Raw genomic sequence first — 24,672 nt, 5'->3', positions numbered from 1 at the left:
GAAACGGAGAGAGGAGACGAAACTTCTGTCATTGCCCCGACAGACCAGACCCACAGACAGACGACTCTCACTGAGGCGTTTCAGTCCTCCATGGAACATCCAGGTAGATCAGAGTGGTCATCTTCAGCAGCAGTTCATGTTAACTTTCAAAGTAGATATTATCTATCATATGTTACTGGAGCCCACACAGAAAATGTAATTAAAACCTTGAAACAACCCAGTACATATATTAAAAAGTGTTATTTAAGATAAGATAACATTAGCTAATTCTTTTTTTATCCCACGACGGGGAAATATATAGGATTAAAGCAACAGGCAGGTGCACACAACACAGACAAAATTACATAAGGATTGAAATATATAAGAAGTGGATTAGCGAAAAAACACTGAATATAACATTATTGTTATTATTATTATTATTATTTAATTGTAATAATAAAATAAAAACCACAAAACCCAAAAGGTCAACAGTTTCATGATACATCAAGCTTAGGGACTGGCTAATATACAGCAGGTCAAAAAAGGCCATATTTTGGCTGCAGTGCTTGCTGTTCTCTTATGAAGAAAAGATCAACTAGTGCACTAAATTCAATAGATGGGTTGAAAATATCCAGTATAAAATAAGATAAGTGCTACAAATGTTACAACACTTTTGTTCATATGGGAGCAGAACATTAAAATAAAAGTGCTCTTTACACTACTTTTGAATTCATTCTTGGAGTTTGAGCATACAATGCGATTAATCATGATTAATCGGGCAAATTATGCCATTAATCGTGATTAAAGATTTTAATCGTTGCCCAGCCCTAATATATATATGTATATATATATATATATATATATATATATATATATATATATATATATATATATATATATATATATATACACACACATATATATATTGTACTGTCCCTGTCAAATAAAAAAAAAAAAAAATAATAATAATAATCTGGTAGCAGCAGGGATGAATGACCTGCGGTAGCGCTCCTTTTTACAGACAGGATGTCTAAGTCTGGCACTAAAGGAGCTGCTCAGCTCCTCTACAGTCTGGTGCAGGGGGTGGAAGGTGTTGTCCATGATGGATGTGAGCTTGGACAACATATCCATAACTGAGGCTTCTTGTTTTGGCCTAAAATCGTAAGTTGTCAGCTTCAGTCTGATCAGGTTTTACTGCAGGTGACAGTAATGTTCGTCTCTGGCTCAAGACGCCACATTAAAGGAGTATTTCTGTAAATGAAGGAATCTGGAGTAAATTTGATCATCTTCTGCTCCAAATCTAAATTATTCACACCAGTCAAACCTGAACTGGTTTAAGAGCCCATGGATTTATGGTTTATACTCATTTAACTCTCCAAGGCTGCAGGTGCCTATTGCCCCAATTATGCAGATATCTTAAAGGATGGTTTCTAAAAATAAAAGTATGAAAAATGGTCAGTTTAACATGCGTTCTGTCTTTACTGAAGTTCTTATTAATGTTTTGCCTCTCATATAAGGTTGTGGTCCATGTGAAGTAAATGTACACAGATTAGCCTTCACACCCAGCTGTGTGACGGGAACATGTGCAGCCTCGGGGGTGAGGAGATCTTTCCTGTTAAGCTAGATGCCACCGATGCCTTCACAAACTAGTTTTCATCTTTCGCTCCTTGAAAAACACGCTGCAAACCATTTTTTAAGTAATGCATGAATTAACTTTAGCGCTCAGGGCAGTAAAGGATCAACTGTTGTGAGGAGAAACCGGCTGGCGGAGATTTCCGGGTCCAATGCTGCTATTGCCAGCATGACTCAACCCCCCCCCCCCCCCCCCCCCCCGCATAAACTAAGGGTGCATCACGCTGTACAATTAATCAGCCTGGTGTTAGAGTTTCTTTTGAATGTCTTAGTTTTTAGTCCAAAATAACTTGTATCTTAACCTGCTGCTATTATTCCACTGCAGTGTACTTTCCTCTAATGTTTTCTTTTTTTGTGCTCATTTTCAGCACTGTGAGTAAGTCTAGTTACTGAAATTTGCAACACAAATGGGTGGTTTGTTTGGACACCCGAACTAGTCAAAACAATTCTTTTTCAAGGGTCTTAAGCTGCAGCCCTTGTTGCAAGCTGGGTAAGACACTGGAAAGACCTGGAAATTTTGGTAATCACTTTTCCTAAACTTTAAAAAACTGCGCACACGTGTTCATGCAAAGCATGCAAAAATATGGAGAAATTATTGTTGATGTTGTATAAAGAAGGCACAGGATTGTATGTGGTGCGTAAAATAAATTTAAATGAACAACCAAACTTGTTTCTGTACGTTACTAAAACATAAAATGTATTCATTTATACATTTATTAATATGTCATAGCATAAGTATGTTTTTGTTACGAGCATAATACGGGGTATTTTAGCAGTAAACACACGTGACAGTATCCTGTACCATAACTACATCTCTATCATTTGTAACAAATCAAACTGTGTGAAAATCAGGTAAGAATTTGGAAATATGATTATTTTAGTAAGACATGCAGACATGTAGCTTCCTCACATAATACATGTAGCCTTCTGACTGTGGGCACCTGAGGGACCCATCCAAAATGGCCACTGCGCTGATCCGTCAGCACCAACTGCCAACAGCAGTCTATGAGGTGTCTACGTACATAATGTCTATGATCACTAACAACCGGTTCGTGGCCTAATGGAATTCTTTTGCATGTGAACAACCAGTTTGATTGTCACCGTTAAACTTGTTGATCTACTATGTAAAGGTACTGCTTATAAGGATGAGTTTACCTTCAACGGCAGACACCTAGGCTGCGGAACATTCGGCCAGGTACGATGGGGAAGAAGAGGAAGGGAAAAAAAGGAGGAAAATTAAGAAAAGAGAGAAAAACTGAAAATAGTTTGTGCAAACTTCTGTATAATAAACATTTCTGTAGATCCCTGAACTCAAACTGGAAGATTTTAAAACACTGACCCACGTCTGACATGCCATGAAACGGATACGAACCCGTGGCTGGTATTGAGGCGCGGATGAAAGGTCATTTGACATGGCGCCCATCATGTGACGGTGAGAATCAGATTTAATGTGAAATAAAACAATGCATTCATTCATCACGTCTATAATTGTGAATAAAGACTTTTAACTGTTTGTTTTTCATTTACTCACCTGTTCTTATAATTTCTAATATAGATTCTTATACGAATGCATCTAGTTTTCCTGTCTTTATATATATATATATATATATATATATATATATATATATATATATATATATATATATATATATATATATATATATTAGGGCTGGGCAAGTTAACGCGTTAATTTCGCGTTAACTCATTAGACTATTAACGGCGATATTTTCTTTAACGCGCATTAACGCATGTTGCTCACATGCTTTTATTTTGTGAAGGTCTGTTGCTGCGGTGTAGGGGTTTGAATCAGAACAGTAGGTGGCGATAATGCGCCAATAACCTCGCTGTCAGCCCAGCCTCGGATTTAAGCAGGAAGAAGAAAGGTGCCGGCTGGTTAAAGGAAAACGTGAGCTGTGTCGGCGGCTGCGTCCTTCGAAGGACCCAGCCTACTCAGCCTTAGGAGGACCCAGCCATCGGAGGATGCTCCGGAGGATCCTCAGCCGTTGGTAAATGGGACCATAGACATCATATACGTAGACGCCCCATTGTACGCTGCCGGCCGCTGGGCCGACGTGCCTACATGGCGGCCATCTTGGGTCAGACCACAGATCAGACATCTGCTGTCAAAATGAATAGGAGGCAGCTCAGATCTCATTTTAATCATATGTTCACAACGCTTGTGACATTTCAGACAGATTACATATATTTATTCAGAACCAAAACTATTTAAATTGAAGTCAAACTGGATGAAAAATGTACATGCACTTACATATTTTGCAGTTATATATTAATCTAATATACACACACAATTTATACACACATAAATTTCTCTCTCTTTCTTCCTATATATATATATATATATATATATATATATATATATATATATATATATATATATATATATATATACTGTATGTATAGGCTATGTACACAGACACCGATCTACAGACAACAGCACTGATCTACATAGGAGCAAAACTATATACAGACAAGTGAGAGCAGAGGTGCTCATAACAGCATTTAAAAATTATATATTACAAACCGCAATCTGGGGGGAAATAAATCAACAAAAAACCTTACGCATCTAAGAATCAAATACATTACAAAATCATAGCAAAAACTGTATAATATCCCCCCCACCACAAATCATGTCTATCCAGTAATTTAGGACCATTTTGTTTGTTTTTGGTGTTTAATGTACTTTTCTCTGCTTCCATCCCTGCTACCCATTAGCACATATTGTGTTTATGCCAGAAAAACTGTAACTGTAAAGCATGAGGAATATCTATCATAAAATCTTACTTATGGAAAGTAATTCCCCAGGATCTGGTTTCTAGTAGGCCTATCCTTTTATTTGCGCACCCATAAGCGGAGTAAAAGTCAGGCTTCCTGGGACGTAGCTCTGGAAGTTTGCTTACTTTCAATACAAAATCGAAATTATATATTAAGTTAGACAATAATTTAATTTCATTCAATTGGTCCCATGTAGCCCCTAAAGGGGTGACGTTTCAGTCAGTTGATTTATCTGGAAATCGGGTGAGAATTCACCGCATTCAGAGTGTCTGAAAACATAAAGTACATTTTTCTGAATTGACTTGTATTCTCTCTGAGCGCAGCTAGGTCTGACCTAAGATGGCCGCTCTGTCGGCACGCCTCTCACCCGAGGACGCGGCGTCTACGTATTCATGTCTGTGAATGGGACGGTCTAGCCTTTGGAGCACTTCCTGGTTGCGACACGACGTCATCACGTCTACCCCAAGCCCGGCGAAAACAGCACCAGCGCCGATAAACGACGCAAAAAATTGGATATTGAATTTTTTTTTTTTTATTTACTTGTTATTGGAGGAGGAGAGTCGGTTTACACGGCTTCGGCGGCTTCGGCGGCAGTAAAACCGGCGACGAATTTTTCTCAGGCTGGAGGAGCGCAGTGGAGAGGTAACATTTACCTGATATTATTTTCACCCACAGGGACCTGCTAATGATCATAATATACCAGTTATTAAACAAACGCTTGTCAGCAGATTGATGAATATGTTTAAACATAAAATGTTATATTTATTTGTAAGACTTGATATAGGCTTATGTTTGTAACTGTAGTAATTTGAATTGAATAGTTAAATGTGTACAAACCCTGTAAATAACTGACTTAAATCACTACTTTCACTATCACTAATGTTGTGTTGAGAAGCCAAACTAATATTGAGAAATAAATCATTATTTGTCTAAATTGTTATCCCCTTACTGCCTGATTTTATTTGTAATTATATAACGAAAAAATAATACAGGAAATATAAATCTAAATATAAAAACGTAAAAAAAAAAAGTTAAATAGGGGATCTAGATGAAGTAAAATAAGTAAAGGCCAGAATTGTTTGGTCACAAATTAGCAACACCAGGCGTTAAGGGGTTAACATTCACTAGAATTATATCAGCTAAAATGACATTGCTATCATCTAATCCTGTTGTTCTTAATCTTCATGTCTCTATCCAGACAAGGCCGATGTGCCGCTGCATCAACTTAAATGCACAACATCTGCCTGGGAGCCGGTGACATCATGGCCCCAGACGATGAAGTGCAGGACGACATGCCAGAGGATGAGGAGGGGGAGAACGTGTTGGAGGCAGTCAGTGGTGCTCCCTGGCGGGACCAGCTGTCTGTCAAGGTGTCTGCCCTGGAGGAGGGTCTACCCGACCACGATTACATTTAGATGGCAAGTATAATCACTTTTTAGCTTTTCTCATGTAAGGGTTATGAAAACAGTTGTAGTAAAGTCATTTTCTGCATCTTCTTAAACATTTTTAGGAACATGGCAGCCGTCGATTGGGTCAGCCCTGCAAACCCTGATGGACGATGTGGTGAACAGTGGAGAGAGGCATCCCCCACCCCCCAGATGATGTCCCACTCGCAGTCAGAAGACTCCAAGGTCATCTGTGTGGCATCCCATCCAGTCCAGCACCACCACCAGGGACTCCTGCTCAGTCAAAATTGTGTATATATATATATATATATATATATATATATATATATATATATATATATATATATATATATATATATATATATATATATATATATATATATATATATGTGTGTGTGTGTGTGTTCTTTAGTAATATTTATTTTATATCTTCTGTAAATAGTTAAAATGTTTTTGATAGTTTATTGTAAATACTTGTTTCTTGTTTCCCTAAAAATAAATTGATGTTATCACTGAGAAGTTGTTCTAAGTTTACTTAAATTGTAAAGAAGTGATGAAACAGATGATGTAAAAGGTTAAAAGACTTTAAGAACACACAGACAACAATAACTTTTATAAACAATTTAATAATTTAATTCAACAATAACAGTAACACAGAACCTGAGGACAAACCATGGCCGGGTGGCAGCAGTAGGCTTCCCACTGACCCCCTGCCCTGTCCCTGGATCTTTGCATTCCTAAAGTAGAGGAAAACAATTTGTGTCAACAGATGCAATTTTCTGTAGTGTTTCTTTGAAGCTAGAAAAAAGGAGTGTTTATATAAATATATATATATATATATATGTGTGTGTGTGTGTGTGTATTTCATTACATTAGCCAAACCTGAACATACTTTGTATTTTTTTCCCAAGTTGTCCCACTTTTTTTTGGCCTGTTGTGGCTCAACTTCACCCTCCAGACCCGTTTTTTGCAGGATTGTTCTAAACAAGAGAAACGAGAAGAGATAAACACACAAGGATCCCTACTATCACAACTATAAGATTAAAAAAAAGTAACATCTGGGCATCATTTGATGTGATCAAAAGATTATATTTGTACCTTGGTGTTTGAACAGGACTTCTTTGAACTTGTCTGACTTTTACATACAAATGCAACATGTATATGGAATTATGTCTCAACTCTTACCTCCATTCGACTGCAGCAGTATTTTTGGCCCTGGTAAAGAGGTGGTCATTTTGCCCACAGAGTTTTATCAACTCCTCTGTATGCTCCCTGCTGCCTAGAACAAAATGACATGTAAAGCATATTTCTGTTATGTCAACAGGAAAAATGACTGTTCTGTATAATTACGCCGGTGTTGTTCTTCAAGTGAATTATACTTTAAACCTTATTATACTGTACTGTAAATTAACTATACGTTATTGAGTATTCAAACAAAACGTTTGCAGTATTGACAGCCCAGTACAGCTGGACTGATGTTATTTCTTCAGCTGCATTAAGCTTTGACAGTTCTAATCACTTGTAATAAACTGTATGAGAATAAATTGATCGGATTTGTGAGGGACATGGCTATCAGCACAGTTACAATAAGATGTAGGTTAAAATAAAAAATTGTGACATTTTTATTCAGTCTTTTAATGTTGCTAAAAGTCTCGTGTCAACAGATTAGCTCTAAGCTTTAGCTATAGCTGGTCCTACAAATTCCGGTGGCTCCGTTACCGTCATGTATTTTAATAATGTTCAGTTAAAAAAATAAAAACAAACTACTTACATAGCTGTACTCAGCACTACTGCCAGCGCTGCTGCTGCTTTCCATTAGTCTTGATGAAAATCCGCCTTCTTTCTTCTTCTTAAACTACTAAAAAAAAAAGCGAGCAAAGCACCTTGGGAAATCTTATGGCAGGCAAGGCCAGTAAGGATGGTCGCGGTGCATCCTCAGAATTCGGGGAAAAGGAGGACGCATTTGAAGGCTGCATTTTAAGCATCCTCAGAATTTTTGCCAAATGGGACAGCCTCCGCGCATCGTTGTGACGTCACCGGCCTTAAAATGCGTCCTTCGAAGGACGCAGCCGCCGAATTGAGACACAGCTGTGGAAAAAAAACAAAGCTGACATGGGGAAGGCGGTGTTTCCCGCAGGAATTTGCTTAGGCGAGGCGGTGAGTTGGCGAACGGAACAAGTTTTGTGCGGAGCGGAGAAGTCGCTTCTCGTTTCAAAGTATCCATGTGTTTTTGCCTGTTTTTCCCTGCCATTCACTATATGCACGCGAGAAAGCAACAACAAAAAACCGCGTGTTAACGTCAAATAAACGCAAGCAACGCAAGCATATCGAGTTAGCAAGCATTTCAGTTTAAAGTTCTTCCAGCATGGAATATGACAGAAACAAGTTAGTTGCAACCACTGCCAAGTTAAACTTTGGTATTGAACATAACATGGTAATGCTGCTCCCTGCTGTTACCTCAGAAATTGCCTGTTTTTGGTAGATTTTTTCCTCGTAAAGAGAACTCCCTGTCAGTGGCAATAAGCTTTAATTTATTATTATTGCTATTTTTTGTTTTAAATGTTTAAGTTGAGCTTTACACTAAATATGTGTTACTGATAAGTGCTACAAATGTTACAACACGTTTGTTCATATGGCAGCAGAACATTAAAATAAAAGTGCTCTTTACACTCCCGTTTGGGAACCAATCAGGAGGCTCGCTTCGTTTCGGCTGCACTCGGCTTTTCTCGGCAGCTGCTTCGTTGCTCAGCATGGAGCAGCAGTAGCAGCGGCGGACCGACGCTTTTCATCACGGTAAAAGCTAAATTAGAGTAAATAATAGGTTTGTTCCGGCTCACGTATCAGAACTTTGATAGTTTTTATGTATTAAATTTTGATTTAAACGGATCCGTTTGTTTGGGAAGGATAAATCAGCCGCGTTTTAACTTTTCATCTGCTAGCTTAACTTTTTCACATCGAGCTTCTCGTCAGAAATGTCATTATTAGTCAGAGATTTGATTGATTGTGTTTTTATTTTTTTATTTGGACCGATCTGTGTTTAGGACGCATGAACTGATGGTCAGCCAGCTTCACTGGTTCCTGTCAGAAATAACGTTGTTAGCTGGAGGAGCTGATCTCACCACATGTATTTATTTATTTATTGTTTGAAGAGAGTAATTTAGCTGCAGAACAGGTAAAAACTGCTGAAAACGGGTTAAATGAAGCCTTAACTGTAGTTTACAGGGTTTAGTCTGCTTTTAATTCCCTGATAATACTATAGCAGCTGGGATTATTATTATTATTATTATTATTGGCCTGGCAGAGCTTTCTGTGAATCCACTGATAAAACTGATGGACTTTCACTGTTTTCTCTTTGTCATCATTTCTCCAGGTTAACTTTGCAGATCTGGTGGAGATGGCTGGAAGTTAAGCTTCATCACTATAATAGCTGGAAGTATTATGTGCAGCTATAATTTAGTTTCTCTCATTTTATAAATATTATAATCTGATATTTTTATTCTGAGCATCCAACATTCTGCAGGCTCCCTGATGGGGCCCTCAGCCTCTAAAGAGGCTTGGGCTCTCAGAGAGAAAGGGCCAGACCCTTGGAGGAGGTGGAGGTCAGGGTGGGGACGCCTCCACCCTCATCCTCAGCCGCTGCTCCCTGCAGTTCAGGATGTTCTCAGGGAGAACCCTGCAGTGGCTGCTGGAGAACAACCTGGTCTCCTCCCACCAGAAGGAGAGGACAGGGTCTCAGTCCCCCTCATGGTCAATAAGGTAGAACCTGCTCTGTTATTAGGAGCCCTTTGGTTCTCTTCAGTCTTAATCCTGTCTGCGTCCTTGCAGCTCCGCCTCATTCTACCCTGACTTCATGGAGGCAGTCAGGTTCCTCTGGGCCTCTGAGGAGGAGCAGGCCCAGTCCTGTCAGCCTGGCCAGGAGGGACAGGTCCTTGTTGGCTTTGAGGACTTTAAATACGAGCCTCTATGATTCTGAGGAGCCTCAGAAGATCCGCTATGACAGAACGGTGGAACCTGTGAATGTTTAGCATCTGCAGCCCGTCAGTCAGCTGACCGTCTGTCTCACCTGCTCAGGGTGGAGGACTACCTGCGGCGGACGTCCTCTGCTCCAGGCTCCACATGGAGAAGGCTGTGGGCTACGTTCACCGCAGGGAAGTGTTAGCTGCAGTTTTTAACTTTTAATGGATTATAAAATCATGTTTCCTGCTTTCAGCTTCTTGCCTTGGTGTCGTCACGGCGTTCTCCGTCTGGGTGGAGATGCAGGCGGCGATGAAGAAGCTCAGCTCCTCACTAAGCCTGCAGCTCCAGGTGAGATGAAATTCACAGGAGATGCGCCGAGCATGCTGGGATTCTCTGTGATTCTTCTCCAGCAGAAACCTGAGACCAGCTCCTCCCGCCCAGACCCCTGTGGAGCCCAGCGACGAGGAGCTGATGAGGAGAAGTGTGAGTAAAGTGACCAATCAGACGCACCGTTGACTAAAAACTTGTCAAAGTCAGACGAACCTGAGGTGAAATAATAAGTTTTGAGTGAATAGATTATTTTCTTGAGGCCAGTAGCTGTAGCTCATCACTAACTGGGCTGGTGCCGCTCACCTGTCAGGTCCTCATCCAGCACCTGTAGATTAACTCCACCTGCCTGTTTGCTTTCCACCACAGTCCTTCCTTCATCCACTCTTTGCAGCGTTAATCATCACCAGCATTCAGCTGCTGCTGCTTCTTTGGCTGCTTCCCTTCTTCCAGACATGTTGCTGCAGGAATACCTGAGACGTGTCTCTACTTCTTCAGCCTCAGATAAAGAAGCAGAGGAAGGTCCTTCCACCTCCTCCCTGCCGTCTCCGCTGAGCTGGAGGACCCGACTGATGAGGAGCTGCTGGAGGCCTGAAGGCGGAGCCTCCGTTCAGCCGCTGGACCTCCAGAGACGCCCAGCAGACAGGACGCCCCCCCTGTACCGTCAGCTGCCTGCCTCCTGACGGCGTACGGCTACGACGTGGTGATGCGGCTGGACGAGTTCAAGGCCCAGATCACGTCCACTGCAATAACGGATGTAAAAATAAGCAAAATGTTCTTAAAATAGTGTTTTTGTCCTAGATTTGAGCAGGTAAATAAGATCATGTCAGTGGAATGAGTATTTTTACCCCTAAAATAAGATAATTAGACATCCGTCCGTCCGTCCGTCCGTCCATCTTCTTCCTCTTATCCGGGGTCGGGTCGCGGGGGTAGCAGCTTCAGTAGGGAGGCCCAGACGTCCCTCTCCCCGGCCACTTGGGCCAGCTCCTCAGGAGGAATCCCAAGGCGTTCCCAGCAGAGAGACATAGTCCCTCCAGCGTGTCCTGGGTCTTCCCCTGGGCCTCCTCCCGGTGGGACGTGCCCGGAACACCTCACCAGGGAGGCGTCCAGGAGGCATCCTGACCAGATGCCCGAGCCACCTCACCTGGCTCCTCTGGACGTGGAGGAGCAGCGGCTCTACTCTGAGTCCTCCCCGGATGACTGAGCTCCTCACCCTATCTCTAAGGGAGAGCCCAGACACACTACGGAGAAAACTCATTTCAGCCGCTTGTATCCGGGATCTCGTTCTTTCTGTCACGACCCAAAGCTCGTGACCATAGATGAGGGTAGGAACGTAGATCGACCGGTAAATCGAGAGCTTCGCCTTTTGGCTCAGCTCTCTCTTCACCACAACGGATCGGTACAGCGCCCGCTTCACAGCAGACGCTGCACCAATCCTGCACTTGAAATAAGATGATGGAGATGAATTGTTACTATTTTAAGTGCAAAAATGTTATTCTATTGACAAATCATCTTATTTACCTGCTCAAATCAAGGACATATACAGTAATTTTAAGAACATTTTACTAATTTTTAGTTCCGTTTTTGCAGTGGCGACCTTGGGATCCATTTTGAAATGGAGGCAGAGGTTCTTGGACCTGATCCGGTCGAGGATCTCACCAGGCCTGCTGCGTACAGGTGACTAAAATAATGTTTATAAAGATGCAGACACTGAGAAAAGGCTTTTTAACGGAACCTCTGGGCGTTCTGCTGTATCGCAGGAGAACTCATCAGACTTCCTGTTTGCTGCAGACAGGAAGCGTGTTTGAGGACGTCAGCGTGGATCCTGACAGGAGGAGGAAGAGCAGGAGGAGGAGGAGGAGGAGCCCACCATCTTCCCTCCAGACTCCTCCTCCTCTCCTGCAGCCTCTCAGTCAGGAGCATCCTGGTGGTCCCTCATCCACAGCGACTACGTGTCGATACGGCAGACGGTGCTGGGAGCCCGAGGCTGATGGCTCAGACCTCCATCCAGATCAACCAGAGGACCTTCTCCCAGTGGTGAGAGCTTTGTAACTGGAGACTGTCTGTGTGTCGTCTCCATCAGCAGTGGGAGACGTCTGTGATGGAGCAGGGAGTCTCCATGGTTGCTCCATCTGTGGCAGACCGAGCCCTGCTTCCTGCAGAGGAGCCCTCCTTGGAGATGGTGATGGAACCTGTGCAGGTGTGGGCAGCTGAGCAGACACTGGGCTCAGCAGGATCAGGGTGTGTCCTACTGGCCACAGTAAGAATGGAGGAGGGACTTTAAAAAGAATGTTATTAGAATTCCTATTATAACTACCAGTCTGTTAAATAAACGTGTCTTAAATTTATTCAGTCTTCTTGTCTTTGTTTTTGTTACATTTTGACATTAAACTATTAGAAACCGCTGCATGGATTATAAAGACAGTAGGTTGTGTTCAGCAGGTTGAAGTTTTTATCTCCAAGCTTTGATCTGTTTTCAGCTTTAACGCTGAATGATTCACAGAATTTCCAGGAACAAAGACTCTGAGGCCGAGTCGCTGCCAGAGCTCCTCTCCCCGTCCCAGAGAAGAACGTCTGCCTGGAGGTGAAGCAGCTCCACCACGGTGGAGACCAGGAATGACGGGAACAGCTCCAGATTGTGCAGACCACAGCATCCCAGCCCTCCTTCACTCTAGAATCACAAAGTCTTAGGTTCTGGTTCACCGCATGTTTTAGGATATTTAGGGGTTTTATAAAAAATAACTGTTTTGGATTTTCTTCTTTTGTTCACTGTATACAGTTGTGCATATTTGAATTGAATATTCTTAAAAATATACACCGAACATGTAAAAAAAATTTTTTACAATTGTGATAATCATCAGATAAATTAATGGTTTTAATGATAATTGACAAGGGCCCTAAAGGACCCAAATAGAGGCGAGCTTCATTCTTGTAGTGGTGACTGATTATGAATTCAGCCAGTAGCTGCTTTCATGTGCAGATGAAGCCTGGAGAACTGAAAGAACCTTTCCTGAACCAATTGTCTAAAGTTCAGTGATGCCAGTAGAAGGTTTTCATTTTTATTTTGAGGGAATAATTTGCTTTGGGTGGGTGGAAATAAACTGGGCGGATTTGGAGTCAGTTTGGCGGTTTTTGAGTTAACTTATTAACGTCATAATTTCATCATTTGTTCATAGCCGTTATTGGGGAAATTTGACTCAACCAGGTACTGTTGACAAATCACAATGTTATAGTTCAGAGGAGTAAATTCAGCCTTTCAGCCAACAGTGGATTTGCAGTAAAGATAAGAAATCATGACCATAGTAAATGTAATTTCTTTAAATGCGTAGAATTAAGTTTTGAATACTTATGTGTACACATTGTTTGTGGTTTCTCTGTCAAATGTGAAAGGAATGTTTTCAAGTCTAATCTGATCTGAAAACATGCTGGGGGGGGGGGGGTGTACATCCAGGCCCGCCCTTACAGTAAATATAACATTTAATTGGCCTGGTTCTTGTGTGTTGTGGCGGTTTTTCCAGGTTTCTAGGCTGAAGAACCTTTGACTCTATCTGGCAACCCTCCTCAAGCGGCTCAATGCCCCACCAGGCCTCATCTCAGCGTCACTCTGAACCTCTGGTGGATTTTTTTAAGCGACTAGCAGCAAACCTGGCAACTTTCTTTTCTATTAGAGCTTTTTCTCGGTAACCCTTGAAAGCACCAACCGCTCCGGGGTCTCTGGCCTCATGCTGCAGGGGCGAGGCTTCATACGCAGCACTTACAGGACAGGTGGCCAGTGACAGCCGTCATGTTTTCTCCGCAGAAGGCTCCATTTATTAAACGGTAGGTGCTGAATTTATTTAATCCACACAGTGTTAGCTCCATTAGCTGTTAGCTTGTCTGCTCCTGTCCTTACAGCCAGAAACGTGACGCGTCTGGTTTAGTGTGTTTTACAAATTGGTGTTTTAGCACCAAAATGTGATGCTGCACTTAACTCGGGTAAATATTGTTTTATGACAAATGCACAAAAATCCTTGTAAACGGTTAATAGGTGGTTTTCTGGGGTAGAGCTGTAGTCTGTGTGCTCCGTCCAATCAAAAGCTCGCTCCTTTAACGAGGTGTATCGAGGGACCAATCACAGGCCGTGTTTCTTTCCACGGAAAGCTCTTCCACCCTCGGCAGCTGATGGCGGAGAGCCGCAGGTAATTACGGTAGAAATAACGTTATTTAACCCGCTGTGTGGCTGGCGAACCCAGCAGAACCCCGCGGTTCGTTTTAGTCCTGGACCGGTTCTGAATCCGAGGCTTTTAGTCGGTTTAACGGTCGCTTTTCACGGTTTGTCCGCTAGCTTGTTGCACATGTGGTCTGTAGCCGTTAGCCTGAGCTGCTGGTCAGGACCGGACCGAACCAGCTGGGTTCTAGTCCCAGAACTAAACCCAATGGTGTTCAGGGCGGGATTAATGTCCTCTGGGTTTATTTGACAAGAAACCGGGTTTAAACGGAACCAATGAAGCCAGGGAGAACCCCGGGCTGCCTGGTAGATGGCGGCGGTGCTGCAGGTGTTCTCTGCCGGGGCGGAGCGCTGCTTCAACTTCAGGATCTCCGCAGCTTTTGTTTCCTGCTGTTCTTGAACTTAAAGTCCTGCGATGATCGACTTTACTTGAATGTGAATTAAATGTTATTTCCATAATCTAGAAGATAAATGTTGAAATAAAATGAAAAATGTATAAATAAAATGCCAGCGGGAGGAGCTCTTCTCCTGCAGCAGCTCCCTTTTTCAGTAAAAACATTTTTAAATCTTAGTTTTAGTCACTAAATCTGTTTTTTCTCAGTAAATCTCGGCGTTTTCCAGCAGATCAGCCGATGGTCCTCCTCTCTCTGATCAGTCTGCTGACAGGAGGACCGGTTATACCTCCGGTTTAACGGTTGACAGGAGGACCGGTTATTCCTCCGGTTTAACGGGAACTAAACTAGGACCTGTGAAGGATTCTAAACGGGGGAACCGGGAGTGTTTGTGGGCTTCCTGTCAGGAAGCTGCTGCTTTTCAGGCTTTATTCCAAGCAAAAGGCGCTTCAGCGAGGCCGTTTTCTGGCTCAGCTGTGAACGCGCAGCTCTACCGGAAGTGGCTCTGGCCGCGCGGAGCATAGATATCCATAATAAAGGCTAGATGTCTCGTCCGCGCTGCTGGCCAATGGGGGTCGACGTCCGCACGTGGCGGCCATCTTGCCACAGGCAGCTATCGCTCATCGTAACATTGTGTTTCAATGGCGCATGTACTTAAATAACATAACTTCCTCAATTGTCTAACGATTCTCAAACTGTTTGGTTTTGTTAAACAAAAGTCAGACATGTAGTTATGACACTGCACACTTATGAATAATTATAACACCATGGAATTTCATATGAAAAGAACTGAATAGAACATACAGGTGCAATAAATATACACATGCACAAGGTATTTATGTTTATACCACACACATATATATACTATACATATATGTGTATATATATATATATATTATATATAAGATATATATATATATTATATATATATTATATATATATATATATTATATGTATATATGTGTGTGTGTATATCTATATATATATATATATATATATATATATATATATATATATATATATATATATATATATATATATCTATGTATGTATGTATATGTGTGTGTGTATATATATTAATATATTATATATATATATATATATATATATATCTATATATATATATATATATATATATATATATATATATATATAAAAACACTTTTATTTGGGTAAAATAAATAATTACACAGTCCTAATTTATGTATATTTACATACAGGATTAAAAGATGTCGGACATCTATGGGTCAGTCCGCCTTCTCAGTGAAAGCATCACATCTCTGGAACTCTTTGCCTCTGGAGCTTAAGTCACAGACTGATGTTCGACTTTTCTCCACAAGATTGAAAAAATGGCTCAAAGACAATCAAAAGTGTGAACACTAAACTGGCTTGTACTGTATTGTTTCTTTTAACTTTTCTTGTTTTTTATGTATTTGTGTGTTTTTACTAACCTCCCTCCCCCGTAATGCTTACACCTTTTAAAAGCCTAACCAGGGACGAAGGCTGCAAATTAGCCCATGGCTACAAGCCTTATGTACTTGGACATCGGCCACCTGTTTGGTTGCAATGTTTAATTGTACTGTCCCTGTCAAATAAATAAATAAATAAAATAAAATAAAACATACTTTTATAATATGAATATTACTGTTATAATAAAATATGAAATACTGACAAAAAAAGGTTATTGTGTGGCTTATTGTGTGGCAACCTCTTGGTGTAGAAGCATAATCCAGGTTTCAAATTAAAGGTAACACTTAGAAGTTTCATGTAGACTATTCGGATTATATATCAGGGGTAGTTACACAAAAGTTCCTATTTTTAAACCATTATAAAAGTGACATTTATTTGCTATTAAAATTGGTACAATAGTCCCCTTCACAAGTATATATAGATGTAGCATGTTGAAATCCCCACCTGTGATGGTATACACATGGTATACTGTGATGGTATACACATGGAAGACAGAGATTTAAAAAAATGACCCAAAAAACATAGCTTGGCTAATGCCCTTTGAAAAGGACGGTTTTATTGAGCTTCTGTCGCATGTTGTTGCTCTGTAAGCTAAGGTTAGTTATTTTGGCAATGTGGTGCAGCCTTAACTTAAAAAACAAGGACACAACCAATGTTAACAGCGTATGGTGGTGGCTGTCTATGCCATACTGTGTTTCTCCGATGTGCTCTCTGAGCACAAACACATCCTCTGACCCTATCCTCTTCCGTACAATGTACACGACCTCTAGCACTTTGATAGGCTGTGATCGTCTGGTACATGAGGTCTGACGAATGACCCACTCTGCTGTCCTGACCACATCACTGTGCCTTCTGATGGAATCACCAGATTTCCATTGTTTTTTAACTTCAGCAGGTGGTAGCTCTGGTCCTTGATGGCAGATGCAGCATCTGTTACCAAGCTGGCACGGCAGACATCACAGGACAGCTTTTTCAGAGCCCGTCGCACAACAAATCCTGAAATAAGAGTTGGTATATTAAAATAATTTAATAATTAATAATTTAATAATAACTACAACCACATCCACAAAGATTGTAATTTATGCCAAAGATTAATTGTCATACAATCGTTATTGGTGTCAGTAAAACCTATATAATTAACCAGTGGTCTCAGCCTTGATAACTTGCGCAAGTAGCCGTGATGCACAACTATGCTGCACGATTAAGTCATTTTTCGACAAGAAAATCTGCAATTTCGACATGTTCAAGCGTCAAGAATTATAGCCACGTTCATAACGTTTGTAAGAAACCAAACTGTTTGTAAATCCGTCAAGAATTAAATGAGATAAGAGTATTTGTGTTCGTGCTGATCACTCACCTTACATTAGGTACCACAGAGCACGCCAGAAAGCTTGCCTGAGGCAAGATGGCCGCCGGTGATGACGTTTGAGACTCCGCCGTAAGACATCTAGCCTTTATTATGGATATCTATGGCGCGGAGGAGAAAAGCGGATGTAGAAGGCCGACTTCCGGTGTTTGTAAAACAACATATTTTGCTGTTTATTATCTTTTGTAGGTCTTTAAAAAATGAAAATGAGGAACGCTTCACGAATTTGCGTGTCATCTTTGCGCCCCCTGGTTTGCATTCTTCTCTGTGCCAATGTTCCAATTCTTCCGCCAATCAGCGGCCCGGATATGTTCCAATTTTTTCTAAATCCTCCGTCACGCGCTCCGTCCAATCAGAAGGCTGGATATGTTCCAAGTGTAGTATCAGACTTTTAGCACCAATCACAGAAGGCTGGACTTGTTCCGATTTCTGGAGTGTCGGCCGCGCTCGGCTTTTTTTCCGGCTTTTCTCGGCAGGTGCATCGTTACTCAGCTTGAGCAGCGGCGGACCGACGCTTTTTATCACGGTAAAAGCTAAATTGCTGTAAATAATAAGTTTGCTCCGGTTCACCCATCAGAACCTTGTTAGTTTTTATGGATTGCATTTTGTTTTGAACCGATCCGTTTGTTTAGGACGGATAAAACAGCCGCGTTTATTCAGCCAGTTTAAATTTTTAACATGAGCCCGGTGGTTTTTTTGTTTTTTTTTGTTTTTTGCGGCCGATCTGTGTTTAGGACGGATAAACTGATGGTCAGCCAGCTTAACTGGTCACGTCGGCTCTGATCAGAAACGTTTTTGTTAAGTGGAGGAGCTGATCTCACTGTATTTATTTATTTATTGTTTAGAGCGTAATAGCTGCAGAAAAGAACAGGTAAAAACTCATTAAGCTGCTGAAAATGGGTTAAATGAAGCTTCTACTGTAGTGTACAGGATTTAGTCTGCTTTGAATTCCCTGCTTTGAATTATAGCAGCTGGGATTTTTTTTTTATATTATATTTCTAGTTTTTCTTTTTTTAATTTATTTTTTATTTACAGACTTTACATTCCCTGAGGGTTATTATTATTATTATTATTATTATTATTATTATTAGTGGCCTGGCAGAGCTTTTCTATGAATCCACTGATAAAACAGCTAGACTTTCACTGTTTTCCCTTTGTCATCATTTCTCCAGATTACACTTTGCAGATCTGGTGAAGATGGTGGTGAAAGTTAAGCTTCATCACTATAATACTGTAGCAGCTGGATATATTATGTGCAACTATAATTTCATTTCTCTCATAAATTAATTTTGTTCTGTTCAGTCTTAATCCTATCTGCTTACCTGCAGGACGCCCTCCTGCACTACACCTCAGTCTACCCTGACTTCATGGAGGCAGTCAGGTTCCACCGGGCCTTTGAGGAGGCGCAGGCCAAGTCATCTCATCCTGGCCAGGAGGGATGGGCCCTTGTTGGCTTTGGGGACTTTAAATATGAGACCCTGGAGAGCCTCTATTATTCTGAGGACCCTCAGAAAACCCGGTATGACAAAACGTTGGAACCTGTATGTGTTTAGCATCTGCTGCCCTGTCAGTCGGCTGACCGTCTGTCTCATCTGCTCAGGGTGGACCAGCCTGGAGTTGCCGCTGTCATCGTAAGGGCAGGGAGAGTCGGAGAAGAACTGGACAGTACTGCATTCAGTTGAGCCGCCACGAGGGACACGTCACACGCCACCTCTGTTTATTTTGGTACGCACAACGGTACTGCGCATGTTGCACAATTTATAGTCGCACCCATGAGTGAGGTCAGTGAAGAGCACTCTTCAAAATACATGTCAACACATGGAGAGCGAGTGGAGAACCAGCTGCAGTGGATCATTGACTTTGCACTAATTCCATCATTATCATTATTAGAATTATTATTATCATCACTATTACAACCATGGGGCTCGCTCTCACAGGCTGCCCTGAACCAGCTACACTTTATGTAAATGCATCAGGCGACATCCTTGTGTACAGATTTGTAGTTTTTCTTTCATGTTCCAGCTGCTATATAAGTGCTTATTTTTCCTTCAAGTGTGTCATAAATAATATTTAAGGACATTCCTTCCTAAGGTTGTCTGTGTTCATTGTCTGAGCCCAGTGCCTCATCATAAAAGTCACGATGATTCTTGAATTTGGATACTTTTAGAAATACCACTGAGCTGTTAAATAAAGATGTCTCTTAAATTTATTCAGTCTTGTTGCCTTTTTTTATTTATTTTTATTAAACTGTTAGAAACTTATGCATGTTTCAGGATGTTTATGAATACAACAGGTTCTGTTGAGCTTTGATCTGTTTTCAACAGCAAATGTTTCAGTTTTCTTGTCTTTTTTGTGTTACATTTTGTGGTAATACTATTTGAAATTAGGTTTTTGAGGTTCTGCTATTATAGGTTTTGAGATTATACAATTAGAAAGTCGTGCATGTTTCATGCAGCAAATGTCCAGGTTTTAACGCTCAATGATTGACAGAATATCCAGGGACAAATACGCAGTACCTCCGAGTCTCCACCAGGGGTCGCCGTGGAGGCACCTGCTCACCCCCTCCCCTTCGACAGAGAAGAATGGCCTCCATCCTTTGCGCAGGGGCCATGCTAATCTTCTCTGTATCGTTCCAATTTTAGTATATGTCCTAGTAAACTAGGACGAGAACTACAAGTCCCAGAGAGGTATTTATAGTCCTCATCTCCTGCCTACTGTCCCTCTGGTCCTGCAGATGATCTCAGTTACTCATCAGAGAACATCACAGGCACAGAATCTGAACCTGGACCCAACTGGTGGTTCTGAATTACTCTGGGCTGCTTTATTTCTAGTTCTGATCTTATTTCACTGTTTCAGATCTACAGATCCACAGATGCATGATGGGACAGACAGACACACACCACCCAATTGGCTGGCTGAGGACAAAAGGACGGAAGTGGCTGCTGTTGTGGTGATCAGACTTCTTTAAGGAAAGGTAGGAAGCCTCCAGCAACAGGTCACCGGGTTGGGCAGTTCTTCAGAACCTCTGTTAGTCGGACCTCCTGGCAGTGATGGCCCAGATGAAGCCTCTGGACCAGGAAACATTGAAACTGAAGCGATTCCTGGCGCTGGTTCCCCTCACTGTGGCCTCTGGTGGCCGAAGCAGGGAAGTGCAGCTCCGTCTGCAGGCAGGAAAAAGGCTCCTTGCTCATCTCTGCCGGCTCTACAAAGCTTAATTATCTGCTTCTAATGATCCAGCCATAATCCTTTCTGATATTAGACTTTGTAATGTCCTTATTACACATTTTTAATAATAAACTTCCCTTGTTTGTACATCTTCTGTGGTCTCCATTTGAATAACTAAAGTTCTTTAGAATAGAATTCAACTTTATTGTCATTGCAATGTCACAAGTATAAAGCAACAAAATGTGGTTTCTGTGCTTTTACCCATCACCCTAGCAGGAGCAGTGGGCTGCCATGTGCGGCGCCCGGGGAGCAATCTGGGATTAAGGGTCTTGCTCAGGGACCCAGAGTGCAGGCGCTGGGGATCAAACCGGGTACTTGCATCCTTCTGAGTGCAAGCACTCTGCTCTAACCACTAGGCCAACACTCCCCCCTAAGAAGCAGAGTCTGTCAGGAGTGGGACAATACACACCTCCAGTTTTGACATTTTATATTCCCTCAAACTGATTATTTTAGATTAAAAACAGCTGAAGCTGCAAATGTCCTGTTAAAGGTGTCAGGTGGGGCAGGACCTCCTTTCTCAACTCCAAGGCGCCTCCTGGTGGCCATAGTGATTATTTTCACTGTGGCCTTAATTGTGACCTATTCTGGTTAAATAAATTTCAGAGGTGATCTCAGTAAACGGTAGTTGGGGGTTGCAATAAAAAACAAGCAGACTTGTTGATGGGGTGAGGTTTCTGTGGATTAAAGCCCGTATTTATAGAAGTTATTTTTAAAATGCCAGTGTCAGAGGGTCACAGAGGAGCAGGAAGAAAGACACGGCAGGTCAGCTTGATCACCTGGTGAGAAGATGAGGCTACAGAGGTCCGAAGAAAGACATCTGGTTCAAAAACTGAACAGAATTACAGGGAAACTAGATTTAATTTATGTACTTGATATAACTCAGAGCTAGCAGGCAACATTTAATTATTAGACAAACGCATTGAGCTGAGTGGATCCAGTTTCAAGTATAGTTCAGGTCCACTCTTCACCACGTGGTGGCGGTAGAGCAGCAATAAACACCAAGAAGAAGTAATTCCATTGTTTGTTGTTAGATGATTCTATATCAGGGGTCACCAACTTTTTGACTCTGAGAGCTACAGGTACATACATTGGTACAGAGTCATACGAAGGGCTACCAGTACTGACTTTTGAACTGAAAGGAGTCAGAGTTTACCTTAACTTTATGTAAAATAAACACATTTTTCATGCGTTTACAGTCATTTTTTAAATCTATATAAAAGGCTCGTAGCTGGAAGCTTTACCAGGTGAGTCCAAAGGAATCTTTAAGGCTCGGTTCTGACAGGCTGGTGGTCTGAAATCACAGCTGGACCGGAGCAGGTTCGGTTCTGGTCCTGTTCGGGCTCAGGTAGTGGTGTGCACAGATGAGACACCAGGGGGCGCTAGAACACCTCTCGTTTTTCCTCAGGACAAAGAAGTGTTATTTTCCAGAGTTTAATGTGTTCGGTCCAAAGCAGCGTTCTTGGGTTTGGAAAGCCAACTAGTACCACCCGCATCTCTGATTTTAAGTGACAAGAACTCACACAAGCTGCCTCTCCTCCTCTGACAGCAGCAACAGACGCTCAGTTAACGTTTAGCTTCGCGCTTACATGGTGCATTACGGTAATAAAGAACTAGATCTGACCTTACAGGAGAAAAAAAAACAGAAAATACGAAACATAACCCTCAGAAAATGTATATCTATGGTACAAAGTATTTTACACACATAACCAGAATAAATATTTCAGAATTTTACTGTAGATATAAAAAAACAAGTAAAGTTCCTCATTCTCCAAAACGCTTTGAGGTGACAAAACCCCTATTTATATCATGTTTCAGGGTCACTTATACTATAACCAGATACACATTTCCTCATTTTATTGTAGCTTTTTAGAGAAAAGCCAAGTTAAAGTTTCATTTTAAGGAGTTTCCTCTAAAATAGAATAGTGTCATGATCCTTGGGTGTTTGTGTTAACTTAATGTTCCAGGATTATGCGCTCTTCAGTTATTCTCCCTCAGCATGAGCCAGAATTAATTAGTAAATCCCACTCACCTGTATTTAAGTCCCAGGTTTTGGTTCCTTCCTCGTCACGTTGTCTGTTTTCCATTCCTGGTCCTTTTTTTGTTGTTTTGTTAAAAAGTCTTTAAAAGGTTTCAATATCAGTATGCCGGTAAACTGGTTTAATTCCCTTTGTGTTAAAGGAGTCACCACCTGGAATTCAGGCATTTTCATCTTAAAACTTATGTGTTGGATATTTCGGTGCTGCTCCTTGATTAACGTAACTCTCAGGACACCAACATCAGCAACACCCCCCCTCTGGTCAACCGAATCTCCCCTGCAACTCTTTGCATGCGTATCACATTTTGCTCCGTGTTACGTTAACTCAGGACAATCCCAGGCGAAGATGGCATCAAGCCTGCGTTTGGAGAAAGGAGCGATTCCAACAGCATTATTACTGCATTAATAAAAACAACCGTCTTCTAAAGTTATCCAACTGAGCTAATCATTCTTTAAAATGTTATTTTATCAAATAATGTTTTGTTTAACTCAGGATTTGCATAGTGAATGGGTTGAAGCACATATCAAATGTTCTGAATTAGTTAAGCTAATTTAACCTCATTCTATGTTGATGAACTTTGGTTCTTTAACTCAGATCTGCAGTGAATCAGGATTCACTGAATCATTCTGATGATCAACCATTTTATTTTGTCTTTTTGTTTCTTTTGTGTGTAAATAGTTCCTTACCTCCTTATATCTTCATTTTGCTTAGTAATTTAGTTAAGTTTCACTAGCCTAGTAGAGAGGATTTGTTGATTGAAATATAGTTAATTCTATAGTGATGTTCTCTGGATATTCATTTTATTTCTGTTAATTAATTTTTGAACTTGAAGAGAAGTTGTCACTCATTTATTCTATATGTGTGCTCCCTGCCCATAAAATGCCACCGCCAGGCATAAAATGGCAGAGAGCACCTGCAGTAGATCAACTTGTTCTCTTGCTAACAGCTTTATAAAGTTATGAGACTTCTTCACTAGACATGTTCCTCTAAAAGGTGATGCTGTTTCGCTGTGTATTTATCTTTTGCAAATATGCAATTACAAACCGAGGGGTGAGAAGAGGGAATGGGTGCCTGGTTGCTGCTGGAGGAGATGGAGAGCAGCCTGGCTTGTCATACATCTTGTTTTGGTCTACAGACAGTGTTCAAGCCCCACCTAGTAGTCAAAAATCGTTCATTGCTCCTTTAAAGGGCAATGTCTGATATTCCCAGACCTCTCTACTTTTATGGAAAGTTAGATTATGTTAATTATCAGAGGTTGGCAACTGAATGCTGGTAGAGCACCCAGTCAACGGCGTCTCATTTTTAACCATATAGACATGGAATTAGAGATGTTTTACTTTTGTTAAAAAGTGAAAGAGGAGTGTTGACACTTTATTGTTCAGTTAGTGGGTTAAAACAGAAAAAAACACACAATCTCCTGTGATTGTTTCAAGACCAAGACTGCCTAATATGAGGAGAATTATGTCTGTTTAATCTCCATTCACAACATTTACGCTCAATATTGCACCTTTTCACCAGGCAAACAGCTCTGTGGCCGTTTCCAGATTTCTGAAGAAAATACAATCTGATCTGATTGTTGCTCATCTCCAGAAATTCTGTCTGCTGCCACCAAAGCTCCACCTTCCTGAGTCCATTCAGTTGTCTGCTTTATTCTTGTAAAATATATTTTGTTTCCAGATAGACCCACATGAATGGATAAAATCAAAAAGACCCCAAATCTACAAATGCAATCACTAAATAGAGTTTTAAAGTAGTTTTAAGCGATTGGGGGGTTCGTGGTCTAGTGGTCAGAGAAGGATGCAAGTACCCGGTTCGATCCCCACTGCCTGCACTCTGGGTCCCTGAGCAAGACCCTTAACCCCAGATTCCTCTGGGGTTAAGT

At 41.3% G+C, this 24,672-nt stretch overlaps 4 long non-coding RNA genes and 1 pseudogene across 5 annotated transcripts; 3 read left to right on the top strand and 2 right to left on the bottom strand.

Annotated features, from left to right (window-relative positions):
• Positions 1-4,802: 4,802 nt before the first annotated feature.
• On the top strand, positions 4,803-5,724 carry LOC118565373. The gene is made up of 2 exons (XR_004932353.1): positions 4,803-5,046; positions 5,603-5,724. It is a non-coding gene; the product is annotated as an uncharacterized LOC118565373 (long non-coding RNA).
• Positions 5,725-8,516: 2,792 nt separating this feature from the next.
• On the top strand, positions 8,517-12,420 carry LOC118565372. Of its 2 annotated transcripts, none has more exons than XR_004932352.1 (5): positions 8,517-8,603; positions 9,181-10,250; positions 10,593-10,851; positions 11,685-11,771; positions 11,886-12,420. It is a non-coding gene; the product is annotated as an uncharacterized LOC118565372 (long non-coding RNA). The 2 variants fall into 2 exon arrangements; XR_004932351.1 differs by having other exon boundaries at positions 11,855-12,420.
• A 4,269-nt stretch (positions 12,421-16,689) lies between these two features.
• Positions 16,690-17,633, bottom strand: LOC118565371. The gene is made up of 2 exons (XR_004932350.1): positions 17,521-17,633; positions 16,690-17,159 (listed from the first exon to the last, which is right to left on the bottom strand). It is a non-coding gene; the product is annotated as an uncharacterized LOC118565371 (long non-coding RNA).
• Positions 17,634-17,661: 28 nt separating this feature from the next.
• On the top strand, positions 17,662-19,733 carry LOC118565370. The gene is made up of 3 exons (XR_004932349.1): positions 17,662-18,055; positions 18,858-19,048; positions 19,130-19,733. It is a non-coding gene; the product is annotated as an uncharacterized LOC118565370 (long non-coding RNA).
• A 386-nt stretch (positions 19,734-20,119) lies between these two features.
• Positions 20,120-20,194, bottom strand: LOC118565560 (annotated as a pseudogene).
• Between the last annotated feature and the right edge of the window lie 4,478 nt (positions 20,195-24,672).

Source organism: Fundulus heteroclitus, chromosome 13 (assembly GCF_011125445.2).
Source record: "Fundulus heteroclitus isolate FHET01 chromosome 13, MU-UCD_Fhet_4.1, whole genome shotgun sequence".
Taxonomy (NCBI): Eukaryota; Metazoa; Chordata; class Actinopteri; order Cyprinodontiformes; family Fundulidae; genus Fundulus; species Fundulus heteroclitus.
This window is presented reverse-complemented; position numbering and strand designations above follow the sequence as displayed.